At 40.8% G+C, this 23,097-nt stretch overlaps 1 protein-coding gene across 2 annotated transcripts in view; it reads left to right on the plus strand.

The window, feature by feature from the left end:
- The first annotated feature begins 3,154 nt into the window (after positions 1 to 3,154).
- The window catches only part of LOC121872712 (DNA-binding protein RFX2-like), a 189,597-nt gene continuing 169,654 nt past the window's right edge, over positions 3,155 to 23,097 (plus strand). Inside the window, exon 1 of one of the 2 annotated variants that reach the window (XM_042375721.1) lies at positions 3,155 to 3,400. The gene's annotated coding sequence lies outside the window, so the exon portion shown is untranslated. The remainder of the gene's footprint in view (positions 3,401 to 23,097) is intronic. The other variant, XM_042375723.1, reaches the window with a different exon arrangement.

The raw sequence follows: 23,097 nt of genomic DNA on the forward strand, positions 1-23,097 counted from the left end.
TTTGTCTACCACCGCATGGTTCATGTGTAGGGATCCCCTCGTATTCCTAGAAGCACTGGGTTTGGTCTTGGGTATATATTTATCGATCAAATGGGTCATTTTACTAGTTATGATATTCAGCGTAGTGTCTGCGTTCTTGTACCTTAATAAGTCAGGCCAGTTGATACCCTTCATCTCTTCCCTCATCCCAGTGTAATTTCCCTTGTAATATTTGCACCTTGGCCTGGCCTTATCCTGAACTAGGTAACAGTTAAATCTGAATGACAACACTATATGGTGACTGGTGCCAACTGGGGCAAGGTGTTCCGGTTTGGCCATTATACCTTCCTCGTTTGTTATGATGAGGTCAAGTGGCTTGGGTGTTTGCTCCCCTCTGTAATGTGTCGGGTCTCTAACATGTTGGAACAGAAAATTAACTCTCAGAGTTTCTACAAAAAGAGTAGCAGGGTTATTTAAGTCATTCAGGGTGGACTCGTTTCTCCAGTCGATGTCGCCATAGTTAAAGTCCCCCATGATAAGGAGGTGCCTAGGGTTGAGCATCGCCGCGTTGTATATTAAGGTTCTTAAGTTCCTTTGATTTAGTGGGCCACAGTTTGGGGATCTGTAGTTACACCCGACGATAAGTAAGTCCCCTCCCTTTAATTTAATTTTACACCACTTCGAAAACATCCTCTCCCTGTACCCTCGCCTGGCTGGCTCTAAGGTCTTGCCTAGCGTATATAACCACACCCCTCTTGCAAGTTTCTTGAGAAAGGTTCGTAAATGAGTCATATCCAGCAATACTGAACTCACATTCTTCTGGGTCGATTCTCCTGTTCTTGTACAACAGTTCTACAACACCTACAATAACTGGTTGGTGTACTCTTAGTAGTGTTTCAACTCCTCTCTGTTATCAGGAACATGTCGGTATTAGTGTACATGACATTCAAGCCAGAATTTGTTCTCGGTAACGTCTCTGCTCTTAGTAATAAACCCGCTCCCCCCCCTCATTCTCAGAAGCTGCAGCATTTGCTAAGTACACTGTATTTTGCAGGGTATGGTTAGAAATGTCATTGTTTACACGGCGCTCGCCTCCTCCTGTCCGGTAGGCTGAGCTGGTGCCGCCTCCCGGGTGGGGGGTTGAGTGGGTGGAGGGTGCACTGCTGCCCCCTGGCCCTGTGTCAGCACACTTGTTTCCACTACCCTCCCCCTGAGTATAACCCATGTACACCCATCCCCGTTCCTCCTCGACTCCTCCCTCTTCTGCTTCAAGTCCTGCAGGAGCTTCTTGTGCTGTTCCCTCTGCATTACCGTGCGATCTGGGTGAATGAATACATCCCGAAATGCCTCGCTCCTTGCTAAGTTTTTTGCCTGCCGAATAACCTGACATTTCTCCTCCTCACTCACTAGTGTGATCCTAAGGGGGCGAGGCTTAGCCCCCCTGCTTTTGTCCCAGCCTCCTCACATCCTGAGGGGTTGATGGAATCTTCAGGACCTCTGTACAAATAATTTGAAACAGCACCTAATCGTGTGTTTCCTTACTCACAGTTCCCTCCGCCTGGCTCTCTGGGACTCCAAAAACTATTACATTGTTCCTGTGCTGGAGACGTTTCTGGTGTTCCTCCACTCCCCTAACAGTTAATTTTCATTTCTTCGACACACTTCTTCAAAGTCCCAAGCTGTTGTAGAACCTGTTCTGATCCTGCATTCTATCGGCTATTTCCTCAGTCTTAGCAAGGATCTCCTTCCCAACTTGCTCCAGTGTGTCAACCAGCAGGGCTCCAGCTTCATCTATTTTCGTCCCTAGAGGACTAGTCCCCTTATGGCTTGCAATCGCTTCATTCACCTTGACTATGCAGCCAGGGCAATACCAGCAACAGCCCTCTTGCTTTACGGCAGTTAGTAACTTCCTAAACGTTGCATTAGTCAGGCCTGTATCCTCCATATGCGACGTCTCCCTGCAGTAATCGCATATCAAACGCATGGTTGTTGTGCAGACTGTGTATAGATCTACACCTATTTAAAAAGGTAAAAAGAGAAAAAAAAACCAGTTCTTAGCTTGCCTTTATTATTTACTTTACTATTACTATTAGAAGCCTTCAATAAGTGCATTTTTTTTTGCAAAAGTAAGCAATATTCAACTATCTAGTCGAGATTTAAAAATATAAATACCACAATTTTTATGGTTTCCTAATGTTTTCTGACAAAAAATATACTGGTACGATTATTTTTATAGGGTTTTTGTGGCACACCGGTAACACACTTTCCTCTAACCAGTAACTGCCTATTGCATCCTGGGTTCAGTCCCTGGATCTAGTCACTAATGTTTTCTCACAAAAATATACTTCTCGCACTAGATTGAGAAGTATATTTTCCAGTGTGACTACCAAATATCGTAGGTTTTCTCTACGTACTCGGGTTTCTTCCTGTACTAACACTGGACAATGTAAGTCGTAACAAAGAACAGACCGACTACAAAACGGCTAGTAAGCTGAGGCAAATGATTAATATGCCAACAGTGCATAACAGAGGCGTGACCGATCACCCAAGCGGCTAAGGAGTCGATCATTTGGTGAAGAGGATAAAAGAAAAGGAAAAGTAAGAGACGTGACCAAGCGGCTAACGAGCCGATCAGTGGTGAAGAGGATAAAAGTAAAAGTAAAAGATTAAGTTAAAATAAAGGAGTATTAAAGTGAGTCAGCCATTCAAAATACTTGTTTTCTATCACACTCACTGATAATGCCTCCCAAAAGAGAACGATAGTGAAAGCTAAACTTCTATATATTCATGTTATTATGTTGCCAGTATCAAACCAGGAAACTTATACAGTGTATATTTAGAACAAAGTAAACTGGGAAGACTCATATAAAATTAATACGAACGGTATAGTTTATTAGAGGGTAATAATAAAAATCATGAAAATAATTTAATATATTGTTAAACATAATTTTACGAATATAAACGATACTTATGAAAGCGTATAAAACGAGTGAAAATTTGTTAAGCTAAATATATGTTGGTTTTAGTGATAATACATATATCAATAAACTCACGTCACTACTACGCATCAACCGTACACACACTAAACAATTCAGCTGAAGGTGTCGTCTGCTAGGAGGGTGGCGCCATCTGTTGACCAAAATGTCAACTAAAGTCGTCACTAAGGAAAATTCTTCCGATAAACAAAGCAGTTCCCTCTGAAACCTTTAAAATGAATATTAAACCCATTATTATCCTCGAGAGGGATGTTCCATGGTTAATTAATTAGATGAATGAATAGTTGACGGAAAAATAAGGCTCCAGTAAGGAATATTTTGGTATAGTGTTGTGAAATATTGGTCCGCGAGGCAGGAGTGCGCCGGCCCGTAGCAACTGATGCCGTAGCCATAGTGATCGTCCCGCCACCCAACAACAAACCCAGGTATTGTCCCTTAGTTTTTATATTTAATGCCCTACCAACGTGACATTGTTGAGTGAAGCCTTGTGGCCTCCTTGTGTGATGGGCACAAGCAAGGCGATGAATTTTGCTTGATCTAGGGCCCAAAACATTTGTTATTCCAAAAAGAGAGTGGATAATAGGGTGAAAATGGCGTTGTTGATATTTCACCACAAAAATTACAGCTTTTGGGTCAATAAATCGTAATATCACGGAGATTGGTAATGAATACGTGTTATATTGGAGATGTTCACTGTCTGAGAGGTAAATAGGGAATGGTGAATAGCGGTAAAAAATAAAAAATGCTTGGAAGGTATGAGCCGAGATGACCAGTCAGTTCCGTTACTATGGCGACCAGGAACATATGACAGGCTTGACACCCTTGACATTCTTTTCTTGTTTACTTTTCGTCTTCTTGTAATCATCAAGTCTCCGATTAATATAAATTAACACACTTATATACGAGACCGATTTATGGTTTGTTGATCAATAACATATTTGGGAAGGAAACAACGTGGACCAGGAAGAGAATGAATAATTTGGCAACTTACCTATTCCTTGTTAACGTTTGGAGTTGTTGTGTTACAGGATTATGTAATGTATACTGAGTTAAGGTCACGCAACGTTCAAGGTTGGCGAATGACCTGCATAAGTATGCCATTCAATACTTTCACGTTCTCTCTATTTGATTATGTTTGCTTCATTCATTACGGTGTTTACCTATTTGGTGTTATTCATTTTGGCGTTGACTGTGTAATGACGTTTAAGTTCATTCTTTACACAGTATAATTATTTAGTATTGTTTATTAATGTTTGGTTTATTTTATTACGGTGTTTGCTTATTCACTTATTTGTTTAATGATGGTTGTGTTTATTTATTATGGTGCCAGTGGATATGCATACATGGTTTGCAAAGTAGCAGCGAATTATAGTATACACGAAGATTTAAATTGGTTAAAATTAAGTACAAAATATAAAGTTAGTCTTGTGGCAGAAGATTTCTCTACCTTGCGGCTAAATGTGTCTTAATTCTGTATTCATATAGTCTGTTTTGCTTCTTTGTAGCCTGGTCCAGGTTTGATACTGTACCATACCGTGTTTAGATAAATTCTCTGTACGGTACATCGAAGGTTACTGCAGGTTTAGAAATAAATTTGTGTTGAGAAATCCAAGGAAAGATTCAAATGTTTTTATTGAATTGCAATTTTTAGCTGTTTTAAAATGGTGAAAGATTTTGTTTATTTTTATTTTTTTAGTTATATACAGTATATAGTAACCTCACGAAAGTAATGCGTGTGATATCTGACTCAAAAAGTTAGCAGGCGATCTCCTCCCCTGTAATGACTGCACACTAGAATTGAGATCGAATTATTACTTTATTTATGAGATAGTCGAATGTAGTCATATGGGGTCTTATTGGTCTTGGTCCACACATTTTAGAACCCGCCTGACTAAAATAGTGCACTTTCCATTCTTATTGTTATGAATATCGTGTCAGGCTAGGTTAAGTTATTGCAACCCAGGTTAAGTTAAATCAGGTCAGGCCATAGTCCGTTCAGTTAGGTTAAATCATATTATGTTAGCACACAATTATTAGGTAAGGTTAGGTCGGAGTTAGATCATCCTAGGATCGGTTAAATTAGGCTTAGTTAGGTTATATCAGGTTAGAATAGATTAGGTAGTACTTTGATAGATTATGTTAGATCACATTAGGTTAGGTTAGGTTGTAGAAGTAAACACTTAATTTCTTGGCTGTTTTGATGTACCGTGCTTTAAATCAGAAGCTAGACTATAACATTAGTACTACACTGGCAGCCAATTAAATTGTTATCTCAGAAACGGCGCTACTTTCGTTGTAAATATTATTACTAGTTTAAATGTCTGTGTTTTTGTTTAAAATTATAAGATACGAAAACTAACTTGAGCTTTTGTGAAATATAAGGTAAAAATTACATGTGTAGATTAAAACTTATGAGTTATTGTTTTTTCGGGCACTCAATACTTGTGGAGTTATTAGCTTCGGGATACATCCTTTGAAATTGAGGTTAGTTTCACCAACGACTATCTGTGATTCCTGGTACAGTCTCCAAGATGGTTATCACCTCGCGTCTTCTGTTTTCGCTTAACCATCGTTAGCAAACCTCTGGGTTTTTGCACTTCCTTTTGATACAGGCTATCGGTTATTTTCTTGCACACTAACCAATAACAGGGATGCAACCATTACTAATAAATCGAATACAGTAAATAGTAAGTGCATGTTAGTACAGACTTGGGCCGCATGAAACACGCATTATCTCTCGTTATGTATTTGCGTAAATAATAATTAGTCTTTCATTAAGATTTTGATATTTGCTGATCACTTCAGCCTTGTGACACTTTTAGCATCACAACGTCAACAGGTGCGGCGGTCGAGTAGGTACAGTGTAGTGGATTTCTCCCCTACAAACGCTGTTTGTCGCTGAGTAGCCGATCCCGCGAATTCCCCAGTGTATGCCTCGTGGTCTAGGTCAACCAGCGCCGCCCACGGAGCGGGCGTCAACTATCTACCCACGCCTACCTCCGCTATAAAAGACCTGACCTCGTAGTGACCTCTCTCTACCTACACCAACCAGCCAGCAACACCTCCTCCTCCGCCTGCCTGGCGGTCCTCGCTCCCGCCGGCGAGCATGGCGACCCACAAGCTGTCCTCTGAGCATCCTCACCAACTAGCTCTCTCTACATCACGCTTGTAACCACGCTGCCACTTCCCAGCACCAAGCTGCATTGTACATCCAGTACAACATGTATACAGAGAGCACATTGTGAGTTTCCTTTCTCCATCACATCCTGAGTGTGAACCCAAACATCACGTACCCCACAACCGTTCTTGCTTACAGTCCTATGGGTTGTTAGTTCGATTCTGGAACATTCCCGGTCTATCGAACTGTAAATGATGGCTATTCATATCACAATCAGGGAAGTGAAGGGAGTCTGTAACAATGCTGGCTACGCTGCCTCCTCCATGCTTACTGAATACTTAGCGGTGTGTTGTATAAACTTCAGCGCGTGGGTTTATTTTTATTTTTAGAAGAATCAACATCGATGGTTTTTGTGTCATCATTACGTAAAGTGGGAAATAATATATATTTTTTTTATCGTAGGAAATATTCTGCCTCCCTTTTGGTCATAAGGGTAGATGTCTCTGGTGTTTGTGCTTTATTTCAGACGCGTTTAGGTGTGAGGTTGGGAAAGTATTTGGCGGAGTACGGGGGGGGGGGCAACTCGTATGGCTGGGGAGATGGGGACCACAGGAGCGAATGTGTACAGGTAAGCCTTCCTTTTGAAAAAGCACATTATACTGGTGTGTGTGTGTGTGTTCCGTGTGAATGTGTGTGAGATCGTTTTGTGTGTATTTATGTATTTTTTGTGTACATATTTTTATGTGTGTTATATTTTTGTGTGGGTGTGATTATGTATGTTTTGTGTGTATATTTTTGGGGGGTGTGCGCTGTTGCCGTTATTACGTAAGTACAGACGTATAGTATTTGATATATGATAATTCTCCCTCGGTGTTTCCACTAAGGATCTCGGCATTGGGACGCTCACGCAATGAATTCCATTTTACGCTGATATGAGAATTCTTCAGTGATATTATTTGCTTGGGGTTTTGATGTTAGGGGAAGCCACAATATGTTTCGTTTTTATTTACACATTATTATCCTTTTCCTCGATAATACAAATTTCAATTTTGGCCTCGCGAGGACATTTTCAACGCCGGCAATGTGTTCGGATGTCGCTTTGTCGTTGAAAGGAGGAATAATATAGAGATTCAGTAAGATACATATATATATATCAGTGACGTGTATTTTAACTCAGACATCGGTATTGTGTGGTTCAATCTGTGTTTGCTGTCGGAGGAAGAGGAGGAGAGGGACAGGAGGTGTAAAGGGAACTATTTCCACTGGGAGTTGAGCCTTTATTAAAAACCGACGCTCATATTAAAATCCTGTACCACCGCCCCCCAATAAAAGGTAATTAAAATCGTTGCGGATATCTTGATTCTATGACCGGTATGTGAATTGAATATTGTAGTATGTCAGTGTTCCTTTATCATGAGTTATATATATATATATATATATATATATATATATATATATATATATATATATATATATATATATATATATATATATATATATATATATATATATATATATAACACTGTAGGTGCAAGGAATGGAAAAAAACACGAAGTTCCCAAGCGCTTTCGTGTAATTCACATCTTCAGGGGTGAGTACAGACTAAAGAGAAGTACAAAACAAGGTGTATATATACAGAGGAGGGTGAGACCAGGTCCACAATGGTCAGGTATTAGGTAATGACCCTACTAATCTTTAAATAGCACCGCAACGGTCGGTAGTCAGGTCAGAGGGTAAGGTGACCCAACCTTCTCACCTGGTTACAAATCTTCTTAATTACAAAATTGTCCAGTTTGTACAAGCCATTACTCAGATTCATATTGAATGCTTCGGTATGTTTAATGAGACTAGATTCCATGATGTTCCTACTATCAATTGAATTACAAGGTAATATTGAGGAGGCATTATCCCAGTCAATGCAATGCTTGTTATCCCTCAAATGAACAAACAGAGCATTGGATTCCTGGCCTGTCCTAACACTATATTTATGTTGTTTAAGTCTAGTTACAAGATCTTTACCTGTCTGGCCTAAGTAAAACATATTACATTCCTAGATCTAGGGTATTTAAAGTTTGAGCCAATATTATAGATATATTTATATTCCTCATCAATGAATTCCGCACTGCAAATTCTCAAAGCACGTAAAAACATTGTTGGAAATACGTACTGACTGTTTGACTCTATTATGGTGGGCAGAATAATAATGAATGTATGAACACACATTAGTAGGTTTTCTATAAATACTGAACTTAAAAGTGTTACCTATTCTGTGTATCAGACAGTCTAGGAATGGCAATTTACAGTCTTGCTCTAATTCCACAGTGAATTTGATCGAGGGGGCTAAGTTGTTAAGTTGTGGCAGGAAAGGTTTTAGGTCCTCATTACATGGCCAGAGACATAATACATCATCAACATATCTAAAACAGACTGCTGAGGGTGGTAAAATATTACTTAATAGTTTCTTTTCAAAGAATTCCATATATAGGTTGCTTAATACAGGTGAGAGTGGATTACCCATTGCCATACCAAATTTTTGAGCAAAATATTCTCCAATGAATTCAAATTTACAATCCTTAATACATAGTTTGATGAGTTCGATGAAATCGTCTTTCGAGACTGGCAATGAAATATTATCCAGGGAATCTATGAGGAACTCTAGTAAATCATCAACTGGGACTTTTGTAAATAGTGATGTTACATCGAAACTGACCAGTTTAAAATCATAATTAATGTGTAAGTTATTAAGTTTATCAACCAAATCCATATTATTCTTGATATTAGAGTTAGAAATGTTGCCAACTAGGGGATTTAGTAAAGAAACTAACCATTTAGATAGTTTATAAGAGATTGACCCAACTGAGCTAATGATGGGTCTTGCTGGGTTATTAGGCTTGTGGGTCTTGATTACACCGTACATGTATGGCAGTGGAGGGGACGTTGAAGTAAGATATTTAATGAGAGTAGCTTTGCCTCCCAATAGGGACTTCAGTTTCTTGTTGAACTGGGTGTTAACTGTGTTGAGAGGATTATTTATGAGTTTAGAATATGTTGTAGTATCACATAAAAGGTCATTCATTTATTTTAGAGATATAATCATCTTTGTTTAAAATCACTACTGTGTTGGCTTCATCTGCTTTAGTGACATGTAGATCCTTATTTTTCTTAAGGGCTTGGATTGCTTTGGTGAATCTTTCTGGACAGTTTGGAATACAAGGCTTGGACATAGATGCATACACAACACCTTTACACATGTTCACTTCTTCACTTGTCAAATTACTGAATTTCTCCAAATTGCAAAATGCTCTGGCTATGTCAACACTGTCGACTCCCTTGTTAGAACCATCAAAACTTAAACCATAGCCGAGGGCACACAAGGTATCATTGTCTAGTTGTTTAGAGGAGAGATTCACTACACACTACACAGTTGTGATTGGCATCCTTAGTCCAATCACTATTTCTAATAAGGAGTGCCAATTTGTGGTCTATCTTAACGAAGCATTCAACATGAATTTGAGTAATGACATGTACAAACTGAACAATTTTGTAACTAAGAAGATTTGTAACCAGGTGAGAAGGTTGGGTCACCTTACCCTCTGACCTGACTAAGAACATAAGAATGGAGGAAACTGCAGCGGGCCTATTGGCCCATACTGGGCAGTCCCATTTACACCCAACCCCTATTGCTCATATAAGCATCTAACCTATGTTTGAAGCTATTCAGCGTATTCGAGTTAATGATGATATTTGGTAACTTGTTCCACTCATCCACTACTCTATTTCCAAACCAGTGTTTACCTATTTCACACCTAAATCTAAATTTGTCTAATTTAAAACCATTGTTACGAGTTCGCTCCTGGTTGGATAGTTTGAGTACCTTTGTAATGTCCCCTTTGTTTAGCCCTTCCTTCCACTTATACACCTCTATCAGGTCGCCCCTCGCTCTACGTCTCTCGAGGGAGTGCAAATTAAGATGCTTTAACCTGTCTCTATACTCAAGGTTCCTAATGCCCGGGATTAGTCTTGTCATTCTCCTCTGAATTCTTTCCAATGATTCTATATCCATCCTGTAATACGGTGACCAGAACTGAACTGCGTAATCCAGGTGTGGTCTCACAAGCGCAAGATACAGTTTTAGGATGACCTCGCTAGTCTTGTAACTAACACTCCTTTGTATGAACCCAAGTACTTTATTAGCCTTGTTATGAGCAAAAACACATTGTTTACTTGGCTTAAGGTTCCTACTTATCATTACTCCTAAATCTCTCTCGCAGTCGGATTTCTCTATGGCATCGTTGTTCATCTGGTATCTGGTTTCCCTGTTTACATCTCCTATACTGAGTACTTTACATTTGTCCACGTTGAATTTCATCTGCCATTTTTCAGACCATTCGAAAAATTTGTTTAGATCTTCCTGTAGTTTTGCGAGTCCTCGTCAGATTTAATAACACGTCCTATTTTAGTGTCATCAGCAAATTTACTTATGTTGCTGTCTATGCCGATATCTATGTCGTTTATGTATATAATAAATAATAATGGTCCAAGTACTGAGCCTTGGGGAACTCCACTTGTGACGTTGCTCCAATGGGACTTAGTGCCGTTAATGCTCACTCGCTGTTTCCTGTCCTGTAACCACGCCCTAATCCATTTAAGGATGTTACCTTTGATGCCATGTGCTTCTACCTTTCTAATTAGTCTTTCGTGGGGGACTCTGTCGAAGGCTTTGCTAAAGTCGAGATATACCACATCATAATTGTGCCCCTCGTCCACCAATTCGAAAACTGATGAAAAGAATGTTAATAGATTAGTTAGACAAGAACGTCCGCTTGTGAAGCCATGCTGGGAATCATTGATCAATCGGTGCTTCTCCAGGTGATTTCGTATAGAGTTTGAAATGATTGCTTCCAGTAATTTGCCTACTATTAATGTTAGACTGATTGGGCAGTAGTTAGAGGATAGTGATCTATCCTCCTTCTTGAAAATCGGTATTACATTCGCTATCCTCCAGGATTCTGGTACCACACCTGTTTTTAAGGACATCTTAAACAACTTTGCTAAGGGCATACTAAGCTCTTCCTTACATTCCTTTAATACTCTGGCAAATATCTCATCAGGACCAGGTGACTTATTAGGCTTTAGTTTGTCTATTTGCTTACTAACATCGTTACTAGTCACTACTATCTTGCTTAATTTGTTTTCTTCACTATCTCTGAATAGAGTCGGTGCCTCGTGTATCATGTTTAAATTTTCAGTGGTGAAAACTGTTGAAAAATATTTATTCAAATTATTGCTCATTTCTCCGTCGTTATCAGTGAGCTCGCCGGTATCTGACCGTATTGGTCCAATCTTTTCTCGTGTTTTAGTTTGATACATTCGGTAGAATCCTTTGGGGTTTGTCTTCACCTCCCTTGCTATCCTTACCTCATTATTCCTCTTGGCTTTCCTTATCTCGGTTTTAACCCTACTCCCCAATATCTTATAATAATCCTGGAGGTAAATTTTGCCACGCTTTATCCTTCTACCTATAGCCTTCCTTTGGCCAGTGATGTTCTTTAAATAATTATTTATCCATTTAGGGTCAGTGTTGTCTGATCTGAGTTTTTTGTATGGTATGTTCTGCCTTTGTGCATTAAGTAACTCACTATTTAAATTGTCGTGGAACTCGGCATGCTGAATGGGATATTCTCGACACTGTCATGACAAAAACCTGCAGAGAGATCCTCAGCCAGATTTAATGAATACACCAGGAATGGTTTGATGAAAATGACCCGGCAATCAATGTACTCGTCGATGATAAACGTGCTGCATTAACTGACTGGCAGAACACTCCTCTGTCTCAGACCAAAGCTGTTACCTTCTGCAAGAAGAAAGTGGTGGCCCAGTGCGAACTTTGCAATTTAAAGAACGACTAGTTTAAAAATATAGCATGTGAAGCACAAAAATTTGTAGATCAGCACCAGATGCACGAATTTTTCAATTCCACAAAAATATTTTAGGGCCAATCACTCGTGGCGCAGCCCCCTTCTGCTCATCCGATAGTAACTCCCTAAATAAAGACGATTAAGGCCTCCTTCAGCACTGGAAAGAGCACTACCATTCACTGCTCAACCGAAACACCGATGTGGATGAACTGACTACCCAGCAGGTCTCTTGTGTATCCAGAGCTGTCCCACCTCAGCTATCCTTCATCCCTGGATGAGGTAGCTACTGCCATCAAACAGATGAAAAATAACAAAGTCTCATGACCTGATAGAATCCCAGTCGAAGTGTATAAAACAGGAGGACCACTGCTTATCAGCTGTCTCCAATCTCTCCTGGAGAATATATGGGAACAGGAGGAAATCCCCCAAGCTTTTAAAGACACCTCCATCGTCAATATTTATAAGAACAAGGGAGACTGGTCAGACTGTGGCAACTACCGTGGGATCTTTACTGCCTGCCAGTTACAGGAAAAGTGTAGAGAACAGCTTCGTGACCTGTACAGGGCTTTCACCGACCTAATGAAGGCCTTCAACTCAGTCAACAGGGAAACCCTCTGGTGAACCCTCAGGTGCTTTGGCTGCCCACCAAAATTCATCGCCATTGTGAGGCAACTCCATGATGGCATGAACGGCAGTGTCCTGCACAATGGCACCCAGTCTGAGTTCTTCCCAATTCAAACAGGGGTTAAACAAGGGTGTGTACTGACACCAACTCTCTTTTCCATTTTCTTGGCTGCCTTCCTTACTCGTGCCAGTGCCAATTTTGCCGGCGAGGTGGACATCGAGTATCGGATGAAGAGTCTTTTCAACATAAGACGACTCTAGGCAAGAACAAAGGTGTCCGCAGCTTCCATTACTGAAATTCACCATGCAGACGACCTCAACCTTCTTGCTCACACTGAACGCGACCCACAGGAGATCCTGAACACCTACGCAGATGCGTATGCACACTTCGGCCTTGAGGTGAATGTATGTAAAACTCACAGTCTCTTTCAACCTGTCGGTATCTAGGCTCTCACCTGTCCACCACCGCGGACATTGAGGAAGAGATTAAGCATCGGATCAAATGTGCATCTCAAGCCTTTGGCAGACTCCGAAACCGTGTCGTCAGCTGTAGGGATTTGATATTATCTACAAAGTCACACGTACATCGAGCAGTGGTCCTTCTCACCCTGCTTTCTGGCAGTGCGACATTGGTCACATAGGAGGCACCTCAAGGCACTTGAAAACTTTCACAAACGTAGTCTACGTTCCATCCTCCGAGTTTACTGGGAAGACAAGAGAACAAATGCCAGTATTCTTGCTAACACCAACTGTAGGAGCATCGAGGCTACCATTATCCATGAACAATTGCGCTGGACTGGCCGTGTTACCCGTATGGATGACAGTAGACTGCCACAGTAGCTACTTTACAGTCACATAACGAATTGTAAACGTAACGCCGGCGGGCAACTAAAAAGGCATAAGGATAGTCTTAAGACAAACCTGAAAAGGTGTCAAATCGACTCCCTCACATGAGAGACTATTACTCCACATCGTAACACTTGGAGGAGCACCACACTTGTCAATACTTTCGAGTTAGCCCGACTGCATACCGAGGCAGACAAGCGCCAGTGCCGGGAAGACGCTGCCGCCGCCGTCGCTCCTCCCGCACTCGATGTAGCCCTCCACACGTACCACATCTGTGGACGGCCCTGCCGGTCCCGTATCGGCCTCCCGAGTCACCTCAGAGCTTACCAACGAAGGTGACATACTTAATAACTCATATCATTGTATCATAGCTGGATGATCGTCATACTCAATTCCGAGTGACAGCAAAGTAGGTAGTAGTGTGTGTGTGTGTGTGTGTGTGTGTGTGTGTGTGTAGTGTTACTCTTTAATGCTGTGATGAGTAACGGTCTTTCCCGCCTTGTTATTATTATTATTATTATTATTATTATTATTATTATTATTATTATTATTATTATCATCATCATCATCATTGCTATTATTATCATTGCTATTTTTTGTATTATTATTATTATTATTATTATTATTATTATTATTATTGAATATTAGTCTTGTCGATCTTGTTGGTGTTGTTATGAGTTCGTGTGACAAGACATTGAATTTCATCCCAACACTAAAGCTTTGAGAAATAGTTAAAACCGATACGAGGATGTGGTATTTAGCTATTTGAATGCCCATGAATTTACTTTATTTATCTGTCGTTGAACAGTGATATACGTAAAGATATCTGCTGCAGCAACAACATAACATCAACAACTACAACACAACAACAATTACAACGAAAAGATCAGTAACATCATAGGATAGCCTACAGTTACCATTCCTCGAAACTGATGAAGATAACATTTTTTTTGTGTGTGTATATGTGCTTGAAACTGAGGAAAAATGTGTAATGTTAATGTTTTTTTTGTTTTTTTTACATTATCTGTTTCATGATCCCTTCGCTGTTCCGGTTAACATGTAGCATTTACTTGTAGGAGATCTCGCACTAAGGATGGAGGTGAGAAGGGAAACTCACAATGGCTTTTTCTATAAAATATATTATATGTACTGTACAATGCAGTGCTACGGAGTTATTGTGTGGTGAGGAGCTTGTTGAGAGGTTTGAACATGTTAAAAAAAAATCTTGGCTGTATTGTGTGCTACCAAGAAACAAGTGTGGGTTGATTTCTAAAACGTCCTTCTTATTTAGATCGATGCATTTTTATCGCTGGGGCCTGATGATACACGCGTAAAGGCTGTTTGTTGTTTGTCAGTGTTCCTTCGTATGTCAGCACTTTGTGACAGTTGGTTGGTTATGTATCTCTCTCTCTCTCTCTCTCTCTCTCTCTCTCTCTCTCTCTCTCTCTCTCTCTCTCTCTTTCAAGATTTGGGTTAATGTGTTAGTTGGTATGTACATCACCTGTGGTTTATATACAGTGTTATATATGTATATAGTATATGTGTTTATATGTATAACTCTGCTTCAGGCTACTACGTTAGTCTATACCAGTGTTTCTCAAACTGTTTCACTTCATTCCCCCTATGAGGAACACTGAACATCCTCGTGGCCCCCTTCAGTTCTCTCCCAAGCTCCTCACAAATAATGATGAAATAAACTGTTTTGGTTCTCTTCCTTTATTTTAAGGTTTTCAATCATCAAACAGAATGCATATTTTGTTATAGTTCAATGGGATGGATGACATTGTTTCCTTTCAGTCAGTCGACTGATTCGAGGTTGAGTCACTGATAAAGCACATCTCATGTCTGGGTCCACATGTAACCGGTTTCGGCTTTTATTCTCTATTTGTAAAGGGGTGGAGAAACTAGATTCACATAAATAAGTAGTAGAAAATGGCAAGAGGACTCGAAGTGCGATTTCACTAACTTTTGGATATGACTGATACATTGAGCACCAGAATACAGTCAGAGATTTTTCTTCATAGAGGTCTTTGGCAGCAGAATCGTTCTGAGATCAAGGAATTCGTCTGAACAGGAGCTAGAATCGTGCAATCTGAGCGAATCCGTTGGAAATGAAAAACTAGCTGCTGCACCATACTATGTAAATGTCAAAACTGTACCGTATGGGTATTATGATTACACACAATGACAAAAAAAATCTCTCTTAACAAGGCAAAGTAACAAAAAAAAGTTGAATCAGAGTTTCCACATTTTATCCAAACACCAAACATATACTGTACTACTTACACTAGCCTGCCATGGCCCCCCTAAAATCTTGCCGTGACCACCTTGGGGGCCATGGCCCCCTGTTTGAGAAACACACTATTCACAAGACAACCTTTTTATTAGTATAGTATTGGACTGGAGGCCCCCGTACTCACTAACATAGGTATCTGTCTATGCATGTTTGTCGAGGTGTTGATGTTAACTCTGCAGATGATGGCTGGAATTTGCCGAAGATTTCAAGGCCACACCTCACTTGAACATGACCACCCTCCCAAATATTGCCATCTGATAACGTAGCCAAAGATCCAAAGTCCAAAGATCAGCTGTCGGTGTTGTAAGAAGTTCCGTATTAAAGTGGTAGACAGAGGCTCTCAAACCAAGCTGTGCAGTTTGTGGTCAGAGCATAGATAGAGGCACAGTAGTATAAGACACCTGTCACTCTTTATCATTCCATTCATCTCATTAAAACAACAGTATAGTATCACGTCTGTGTATTATTTTCTAAGTTGTGATGAAGTGTGTACTTTAGCTGTAAATAATTGCACTATAGATGTCAACAATAACCGTAAAAGGAGTTATGGTGCCTTTCAGGGTGATGTGGCTTGCCTCTGATCGCCTCTTATTTACAACATGGGAGGTGTTAGTGGGTTGGCTATGCTGGAGGGATCATCACAGTCTAGTCTAGTTGATACCAAAGGAGGGGAGGGGAGGGGTTGTCACATCAAACGGCAGAGTCTAGATTCTCGAAGGTTAGTGTGATAACTATTCCTCGTAATTGAATATGCTGTATGAGAATGTATTACGTATAAGAATGTATTACGTATGATAATGTATTACGTATAAGAATGTATTACGTATAAGAATGTATTGGGCTATTTAACGTAATTATAGCGGTTACATGACACCCGGAAGTAAGCACCATAAATTATCATCAATACAAAGACTCTACCTTAATTATATACGTTCATTTAGCGCCAATTAAGAGACGATATTAATGTAATGAGCTTAACGTATCTCGTGTAAGTTGAGACAGTGATGTATAGCCTTGGTCTGGTTAGGTTAGGTTAAGGTGAAATTGTTTTGTTAACCATGCATAAAGTTGCCTTGCATTTTCTCATGTTTTGATATGTATGTTATTGTATGTTGTGACAATTTGTTTTTTTGTGGGGGGGCACGTTTATAATTTACTTTTCTCTGATTTTAGTTTTAATTGTCATGTGGCGCCTTTATCAGCTGTCTGGTATTATGTCACACTTTTGTAGCGCCACCTGATTCTTTCCCTAAATTACACATGGCCCCAGATTTTTTCCCCAAGGGCTCCGGGGGATTTATTTACCAAGGTTAGGAAGTTTGGGGGTTAAATTTCAGAATAAATTATAGGTTTCACATAAATTACACAAGGCCGTTAATGAGTTCCTCTCATGAGTTACACGAGGCCATTAATGAGTTCCTCTCATGAGTTACACGAGGCCATTAGTGAGTCCCCTCATGAGTTACACGAGGCCATTAGTGAGTCCTTTCATGAGATACACGAGGCCATTAGTTCCTCTCATGAGTTACACGAGGCCATTAATGAGTTCCTCTCATGAGTTACACGAAGCCATTAGTTAGCTCCTCTCATGAGTTACACGAGGCCATTAGTTAGTTCCTCTCATGAGTTACACGAGGCCATTAGTGAGTCCTCATGAGCTAGCACGAGCCATTAGTGAGTCCTTTCAAGAGTTACACGAGGCCATTAGTTAGTTCCTTCATGAGTTCATGAGGCCATTAGTTAGTTCTCTCATGAGTTACACGTAGTATGTCTTCTCAGGAGTTACACGAGGCCATTAGCTCCTTTCATGAGTTACACGAGGCCATTAGCCCTTTCATGAGTTACACGAGGCCATTAGTTTGTTCCTATGAGTTACACGAGGCCATTAGTTCCTCTCATGAGTTAGACGAGGCCATTAGTTGTTCCTCTCATGAGTTACCACGGCCATTAGTTAGTTCCTCTCCATGAGTTACACGAGGCCATTAGTTCCTTTCTATGAGTTACACGAGGCCATTAGTTCCTCTCATGAGTTACACGAGGCCATTAGTGAGTCTCATGAGTTACACGAAGCATTAGTGAGTCCTCTCGCGAGTTACACGAGGCCATTAGATAGTTTCCTATGAGTTATACGAGGCCATTTGTTAGTTCTTCTGATGAGTTACACGAGGCCATTAGCTCCTTTCTATGAGTTACACGAGGCCATTAGTTAGTTCCTCTATGAGTTACACGAGGCCATTTGTTAGTTCCTCTCTTGAGGTACACGAGGCCATTAGTTAGTTCCTCTCATGAGTTGTTAACGAGGCCATTAGTTAGTTCCTCTCTATGAGTTACACGAGGCCAGTAATTAGTTCCTCTCATGAGTTACACGAGGCCATTTGTTAGTTCCTCCTATGAGTTACACGCCTTTAGTTAGCTCCTCATGAGGTACACGAGGCCATTAGTTCCTTCCTATGATGTTACTTGAGGATTAGTTCCTCTCCTATGAGTTACACGAGGCCATTATGAGTCCTTCATGAGTACACTAGGCCATTAGTGAGTCCTCTTCTCAGGAGTTACACGAGGCCATTAGTTGTTCTTCATGAGTTACACGAGGCCATTAGCCTTTCATGAGTTACACGAGGCCATTAGTTAGTTCTCTCTATGAGTTACACGAGGCCATTAGTTCCTCTCATGAGTTACACGAGGCCATTAGTTAGTTCCCTTCATGAGTACACGAGGCCATTAGTTAGTTCCTTCATGAGTTGCACGAGGCCATTAGCTCCTTTTCATGAGTTACACGAGGCCATTAGTTAGTTCCTCTCATGAGTTACACGAGGCCATTAGTTCCTCATGAGCGAGGCCATTAGAGGTTCCTCTGCGAGTTACACGAGGCCATTAGTTCCTTTCCTGGAGTTACACGAGGCCATTAGCTCCTTTCATGAGTTACACGAGGCCATTAGTGAGTCTCTCTATGAGTACAGAGACAAATTAGTTAGTTCCTCTCATGAGTTACACGAGGCCATTAGCTTCTTTCATGAGTTACACGAGGCCATTAGTTAGTTCCTTCCTATGAGTTACACGAGGCCATTAGTTCCTCTCATGAGTTAACGAGGCCATTAGATAGTTCCTCATGAGTTGCATGAGGCCATTTGTTAGTTCCTCTCATGAGTTACACGAGGCCATTAGTCTTTTATGAGTTATCACGAGGCCTTTAGTTAGTTCCTCTCATGAGTTACACGAGGCCAGAGTTCCTCTCATGAGTTACACGAGTAGTTCCTCTCATGAGTTACACGAGGCCATTAGCTCCTCTCGAGTTACACGAGGCCATTAGTTAGTTCCTCTCATGATTACACGAGGCCATTAGTTCCTCTCATGAGTTACACGAGGCCATTAGATAGTTCTCATGAGTTACAGAGTATTTGTTGTTCTCCTCATGAGTTACAGAGGCCATTAGTTCCTTTATGAGTTATCACGAGGCCATTAGTTGTTCCTCCATGAGTTCGAGGCCATCAGTTCTCTATGAGTTAACGAGTAGTTCCTTCATGAGTTACACGAGGCCATTAGCCTTTTCATGAGTTACACGAGGCCATTAGTTAGTTCCTCTCATGAGTTACACGAGGCCATTAGTTCCTCTCATGAGTTACACGAGGCCATTACTTAGTTTTCCTATGAGTAACGAGGCCATTAGTTAGTTCCTCTCATGAGTTACACGGCCATTAGTTCCTTTCATGAGTTCACGAGGCCATTAGTTACTCTCTGATGAGTTACACGAAGCCATTAGTTAGTTCCTCTCATGAGTTACACGAGGCCATTAGTTCCTCTCTATGAGTTACACGAGGCCATTAGTTCCTCTCATGAGTTTACACGAGGCCATTAGTGAGTCCTCTCTTGAGTTACACGAGGCCATTAGTTATTTCTCTCATGAGTTACACGAGCCATTTGTTTGTTCCTCTCATGGAGTTACACGAGGCCATTAGTGAGTCCTCTCTATGAGTTACACGAGGCCATTAGTGAGTCCTCATGAGTTAGAGGTCATTAGTGAGACCTCTCATGAGTTACACGAGGCTATTAGTTAGTTCCTCTCATGAGTTACACGAGGCCATTAGCCCTCTCATGAGTTACACGAGGCCTTTAGTTAGCTCCTCATGAGTGTACACGAGGCCATTAGTTTCTCTCATGAGTTACCCGAGGCCATTAGTGAGTCCTCTCATGAGTTACACGAGGCCATTTGTTAGTTCCTCTCATGAGTTACCTGAGGCCATTAGTGAGTCCTCTCATGAGTTACACGAGGCCATTTGTTAGTTCCTCTCGTGAGTTACACGAGGCCATTTGTTAGTTCCTCTCATGAGTTACACGAGGCCATTAGTTCTCTATGAGTTACACGAGGCTATTAGTTAGTTCCTCATGAGTTACACGAGGCCATTAGTTCCTCTCATGAGTTACACGAGGCCATTAGTGAGTCCTCTCATGAGTTACACGAGGCCATTAGTGAGTCCTCTCATAAGTTACACGAGGTCATTTGGAGTCCTCTCATGATTACACGAGGCTATTAGTAGTTCCTCTCATGAGTTTACACGAGGCCATTAGCTCCTCTATGAGTTACTCGAGGCCATTAGTTAGTTCTCCTTATGAGTTAAGAGAGGCCATTAGTTAGTTCCTCTCATGAGTTACACGAGGCCATTAGTTAGTTCTCTCATGAGTTACACGAGGCCATTAGTTGTTCCTCTGGCGATACACGAGGCCATTAATTAGTTCTCTCATGAGTTACACGAGGTCATTTGTTAGTTCCTCTCATGAGTTACACGAGGCCTTTAGCTTCCTCATGAGTTACACGAGGCCATTAGTTCCTCATGAGTTACCCGAGGCCATTAGTGAGTCCTCTCATGAGTTACACGAGGCCATTAGTTAGTCCTCTTATGAGTTACACGAGGCCATTAGTTAGTTCCTCTCATGAGTTACACTAGGCCATTAGTTAGTCCTCTTATGAGTTACACGAGGCCATTAGTTAGTTCCTCTCATGAGTTACACTAGGCCATTAGTTAGTCCTCTTATGAGTTACACGAGGCCATTAGTTAGTTCCTCCTATGAGTTACTTCGTGAAAGATTGGTGTTTAGTTGTTATTGAAAAGGGTAAAGATAATGATTGCAACACACTGGCATAGAGAAGACGTGGTGTGTGTGTGTGTGTGAGAGAGAGGAACATAAGAATGGACGAAACTGCAGTGGGCCTATTAGCTCCATACTGGGCAGTCCCATTTACACCCAACCCTATCGCTCATATTTCCGTCCAACTTATGTTTGAAGCTATCCAGCGTATTCGAGTTAATGATGATGTTTGGTAACTTGTTCCATTCATCCACTACTCTATTTCCAAACCAATGTTTACTTATCTCATGCCTAAATCTAAATTTGTCTAATTTAAAACCATTGTTACAAGTTCGCTCCTGATTGGATAGTTTGAGTCCACTTTGTTTAGCCCTGACTTCCATTTATACACTTTTATCATATCGCCCCCCACTCTACGTCTCTTGAGGGAGTGCAAATTAAGATGCTTTATCCTGTCTCTGTACTCGAGTGTTAAGTTTTAAATGCAGGAAAGTGGTTTTCTTCAGAACTCGGATACCTTCGCACTGGTTACTCACCCAAGAGTTTATGGTGTATCAATACGTAGAATTTCACTCTGCTTCCGGCATTCAATGCGTTGTGTACTTGATAAATGATGATTTAATGACTTCCATTAATTTCCAACATCCATCTAAGTTATTGGTTATACTTTGTCATAACCAATCAGTCATACTTTAGTAATAATAATAATAGAGGATCACAGATACGGGCAGATAATTGCACTTACGTTTATTTGGCACAATTCCATACACTGGACTTATAATTTGCATGGATAGGTCAGTCACTCACATTCACGCCACAGTACCGTAAGTTATAAGAGAGTTTGTCAACCTGGTGAATTAATCGTTTAGATCCATTAGGCCGGCCTGGAGTGCTCTTGTAGCAAACAGGCCTCACCATTGATCACTTCTTTACAGGATGTGTTAACTTGTCGCTGGACTTAACAAAAATCTCGGGATTGCACACAGACCCGTAGCACTGGTAGGACTGTATGGCCCTGATCTAAATCCGCGAGCAGGAGGTTCTATAACCCAAGGTCTAAAGCCCACTAACTAAAATGTGTTTTTTTTTGAGGCGTGAAGTGCTGAACAGTACACCACTGTCTCACTGACCTGCCCCTATCGGCTGGCTAACATACCACTAATGGGAAACATATGTCCCTAATGGCTGGCCGGTTGCCTTATCTCTACCGTAAACAAACATTTGGGATGGGTTGTGCGGGAGGCCCAACGCAACCCATGACATCGAGGTTCCTAATGCCCGGTATTAGTCGTGTCATTCTCCTCTGAATTCTTTCTAGGATTCTGTATCCATTCTGTAATACGGTGAACAGAACTGAACTGCGTAATCCAAGTGTGGTCTCACAAGCTCAAGATATAGTTTCAGGATGACCTCTCTACTTTTGTAACTATCACTCCTGTGTATGAACCCAAGTACTTTATTAGCCTTGTTTCGAGCAAATAAATACACATTGTTTACTTCGCTTAAGATTCCTACTTATCATTACTCCTAAATCTTTCTCACATTCGGATTTCTCGATAACAACGTTGTTCATCTGATATCTGGGGTCTCTGTTTACATCTCCTAGACTAAGTACTTTACATTTGTCCATATTGAATTTCATCTGCCATTTTTCAGATCATTCGAATTTTTTTTTTTAGATCTTCCTGTAGTTTTGCGGTCCTCGTTAGATTTAATTACACGCCCTATTTTAGTGTCATCAGCAAATTTACTTATGTTGCTGTCTATGCCAATATATATGTCACTTATATGTATATAATAAATAATAATGATCCCAGTACTGAGCCTTGGGGAACTCCACTTGTGACGTTACTCCAATCGAATTTAGTGCCGTTAATGCTCACTCGCTGTTTTCTGTCCTGTAACCACGCACTAATCCATTTCAGAATATCTCCTCCAATGCCATGAGCCTCCACTTTTCTTATTAGTCTTCCGTGGGGGACTCTGTCGAAGGCTTTGCTAATGTCAAAATATACCACATCATAGTCGTACCCCTCGTCCACTGATTCGAAAACAGCTGAAAAGAATGTTAATAGATTGGTTTGACATAAGCTCCCGCTAGTGAAGCCATGCTGGGAATCCTTGATCAACTTGTGCTTCTCCAGGTGATTTCGAAGAGAGTTTGAAATTATTGCATCCAGTAATTTGCATGCAATTGATGTTAAGCTGATTGGACGGTAGTTAGAGGATAGTGAT

Source organism: Homarus americanus, unplaced genomic scaffold (assembly GCF_018991925.1).
Source record: "Homarus americanus isolate GMGI-L3 unplaced genomic scaffold, GMGI_Hamer_2.0 scaffold39155, whole genome shotgun sequence".
Taxonomy (NCBI): domain Eukaryota; kingdom Metazoa; phylum Arthropoda; class Malacostraca; order Decapoda; family Nephropidae; genus Homarus; species Homarus americanus.